General features: G+C 48.7%; 1 pseudogene; it reads left to right on the top strand.

Moving 5' to 3' along the window:
• The first annotated feature begins 1,666 nt into the window (after window positions 1-1,666).
• Window positions 1,667-2,248, top strand: LOC104995814 (annotated as a pseudogene).
• Window positions 2,249-4,146: the final 1,898 nt, after the last annotated feature.

Genomic DNA, 4,146 nt, shown 5'->3' with positions numbered 1-4,146 from the left:
CCATCCATCGGAGAAGGCAATGGCACCCCATTGCAGTACTCTAGCCTGGAAAATCCCATGGCTGGCGGAATCTGGTAGGCTGCAGTTCATGGGGTCTCTAAGAGTTGGACACGACTGAGTGACTTCACTTTCACTTTTCATTTCATGCATTGGTGAAGGAAATGGCAACCCACTCCAGTACTCTTGCCTGGAGAATCCCAGGGATGGGGGAGCCTGGTTGGCTTCCATTTATGGGATTGCACAGAGTCGGACACAACTGAAGTGACTTAGCATAGGTCCATCCATGTTGTTGCAAATGGTATTATTTCATTCTTTTTAATGGATTCCAGCCTACAATTTAACTTAATTTTGATACTATCTGCCCAGAAGAAGCATCAGACCCCACAGGTGAAGGGCTCAGTCCTACAAGAATGTCCCTGTCCTCTCATCCCCACCCCACTGCAGAGGCTAGTGGCAACTCCGGGCTGCCGTCTGTTCTTCTGACCAACAGGCTATAGGTTGGGGATTTCAGTGACTTTCTCCTTGGGTTCAATTGCTTTTCCAGAGCAACTCACAGAAATCAGAGAAACATTTTACTTACTAGATCACCAGTTTATTATAAAAGGATACAACTCAGAAACAGCTAGAAGTAAGAAATGCACAGGACAAGTTATGTGGAAGGGATGTGGAGCTTCCTTGCCCTCTCCAAGGACACGACTCTCCCAGCAACTCCATGTGTTAACCAACCCAGCAGATCTCCAAATCCCATCACTCTGGGGGTTTGTGGAGGTTTGTTCATAGGCAGTGATCAAATCACTGGCCATGGGCTACAGATTCAACCTCTATCCCTTCTCTCCTCCCATGAGGTCTAAGCGGGGACTGAAACTTTGAACCCTCCAATCACAGTGTTGGTTCCCCTGGCAACCAGCCCCATCCTTAGGTGACCTGGGGACAATCAAAATATAATTCATTAATAAAAGACATCTTGATCTGTCTCACCACTTAGGCAATTCCAAGGGTTTTAGAAGTTCTGTGCTAGAAATGGGAATGAAGACCAAATACATATTTCTTATTATAAATCACAATATCCCAGTCCATTCCCTGCTCTTCACACCTTCTTCCCTTATAGCAAAGCAATCACACAGGTCAAAAGACATTGGCACATCACTAGAACTTCTTTCAGTCGTTAATAACTATGCAGTTTGTCATCATATCATACGAAAGTGTCTCCCAGGGCAAGGCCACTCAGGTTTGCAGGCTTCTATTTCTACCTTGTCAGCTACACTGCGGGCAGTAATACTAGTTTAGCAAGTGGCCCCTTCCCGCTCTCCTTCACCCCCGCCCACCCCGTTACACGGGATCAGAACCAGGGAGCTCCCTTTACCATCTGGCAATATAATTGCCTTCACTGTTCAACCCAATTTTGCACCTCACACCCCATCAGGCCTTCAGGATTTCTGTCTGACATAAAGGTTAAGAACACACTGCAGTGTGCTCAGTGGTCCTGCGGATTTGTCTCTTGCTTCTGTTCCTGTGGAACAGACCCTAGGATGCCCCTTGCATGAGCCTCCGACCACCCTCCAACATTTTTTCCAGTTGCAGCCCTGGAATCAGCCACTCAGCTATACTCAGCTCCCACGACCAGCCAACATCACTTTCTGAGCTTACTTCTTATTGCAGATCAACCATGAGCTCCCAGATTCATCAGAATTATTCCGCCCAGGTGGAGGCCGCAGTCAACTGCCTGGTCAGCACGCATCTGTTGGCCTCCTACCATTACCTCTCTCTGGGCTTCTATTTCTACCACAAACATGTGGCTCTGCAGGATGTGGGCCACTTTTGCCGCAAATTGGCCGAGGAGAAGCGCGAGGGTGCAGGAGCACCTCTGGTAAACACGAAGCCATTGCAGAGGCCACGCCCTCTTTCAGGACGGGCGGAAGTGTCTCAAGAGAAGTCGGGAAAATCCAGGAAGCTCTGGAAGCCGCCCTTCTCATGGAGAAGAACTGGAACCAGCCCTTTTGGGCCTGGATGTTCTGAGTTCTGCCCACACAGACCCCCACCTCTGTGACTCACAGACAGCCACGTCCTAGAAGACGGGAGACCGCCTGACCAACAACGTCTGCAGGCTGGCTGGCCCCGGGCTGGGTTGGGAGAATATTTCTTTGAAAGGCTCACCCTCAAGCATGGCTCGGAGCCTCTGGAGCTGAGCCTTTCAGGAGCTCCCGTAATGCCCAAGCTTCTGCCTGAAGCCCCTCTCTGCAGCCACTAGGCAGCTTTCTAACCACCCTGGAGCCCTCTCCCAAGCCTTGGACCGAATGGAAGCAATAAAGCGTTTTGCAGAAAAAACAAAATGAAAACATACTTACAGTTTATTCTTGCTGAGGCCCTTGTAGGTGTAGCCCTGTTCCTGTCACCACAGAAGGAAAAAAAGAAAGAAAAAGTTGAGGTGGCGGGGAGCGGGGAGAAAGAATACCCACATCCCTCCTTACTCTGCCTGAAAACAGACACTCCTTTAGCCCCACTCGTGTCACACTGAGTGTGAGCACATGCTCGTGAAGGTGTATAAACCAGCCCTTCGTGCTTTAACCTTCCCACTTTAGATAACCAATGGTTTAACTGCCTGTTCCAATTTTCTAGCTAACTAGTACTCAGAGGAGGCTCTCTGTTCATTGTTGGATAATATGGAATATAATGTTTGGATATTATGGATATAATGGAAGTATATGAATATAATGTACATGTGTCCCTTGGTCTGAAAAAATGATGTTCAGCTGTCCACCTTGGCTCAGTATTTCCTGTTCTGGTTTCTTTTATAGGTTCCTGAGTGTTTGCATCTCCACTGGGTAAGAAAAGCTCAGTCTCGAGTTGGTGTCTATTACTGTATGAACCCATTTCAACCCCTACCCTCACCTCCCTACCCCATCCCACCTCACCCAGGCCGCCAGCATCAGTCTCACTTGTCAGCTGCGTTCAGAGCCTTCCCACCAAAGATATCTGCCATGTAGCCGTTTGCAGTCTGTCTCTTGTCAACTGAAAGGAAACACAATTTGAGAGGCATGAGTTAAGCTTTCAGTTCAGTCACTCAGTCATGTCTGACTCTTTGTGACCCCATGGACTGCAGCACACCAGGCTTCCTTGTCCATCACCGACTCCCAAAACTTGCTCAAACTCATGTCCATCGAGTCGGTGATGCCATCCCACCACCTCATCCTCTGTCGTCCCCTTCTCCTCCTGCCTTCAATCTTGCCCAGCATCAGGGTCTTTTCCAGTGAGTCAGTTCTTCACATCAGGTGGCCAAAGTCAAGCTTTATTACGGGTCTTTCTGAGGATCATAGCCTGGGGTTGGCCTCTCAGTAGCTCTGAGAAACTGCTCCCAAGAAGTTGGGGCAGGTTGTGGGGGTTGCTTATATACAATTTTTTAAAAAGTGGGGGGAGATGGGCTACAAAGCACATGCAGTCAAGCATACATCTTGGTAAGAGATGACGGCTAGTCACAAAGAGCAGATAGTCAAGACAATGACTACCGTGCTTTTGCATGTGTGGGAAACTACAAGAAGCTGGGTTCATTAAAATTCTTCCTGAGATACATGTGACTCTCCAAGGGGCCTGTTTGTCCAAAGCACAGAGCATCCTGCCCTTAATTTCCTCTGTCTGAAGCACAGAGCTCTTCATCCCATTATCACATTAATCTCTTCTCTCTAGAGCACAGAGTGCACTGTGGGTCAGTGACTTAATCTCTGTAGACTTGGATGGTGAGCAAAACATTCTCTCTTCTTTCACTTGCGCTCTCTTGTTGGCAGACAGAACGGTTCTCACTGACATTGTGTGCCTCAGATGGTAAGGGAGGATGGCGTCCAGATTCAGCCCATCCCTGCATTGCTGAAGCACCCACCACCTGCTTGCATGGGTGCAGGTGGCCACCTTAAGTGAGCACATGGGGAGATTCTTCTCATCGGCTCCAGTTCCCTTCCAGATCTGGGGGCCAACATGCTCTTCTTTAATGTACCCCTCAAATTTCTTTAGTGATTGCCACAGAGCTATGCAGCATATGGACATCCCTTTAACAGGCCAGGTTTCCACTGCCCTTCTGCCTGACCATATGGCCAGGCCACTGGCCACTGCCCATGAGTCAGTAAAAACCCAAACACTGGGGTTGTTAACAGTGTT

Source organism: Bison bison, unplaced genomic scaffold, assembly GCF_000754665.1.
Source record: "Bison bison bison isolate TAMUID 2011002044 unplaced genomic scaffold, Bison_UMD1.0 scf7180017864287, whole genome shotgun sequence".
NCBI lineage: Eukaryota > Metazoa > Chordata > Mammalia > Artiodactyla > Bovidae > Bison > Bison bison.
This window is presented reverse-complemented; position numbering and strand designations above follow the sequence as displayed.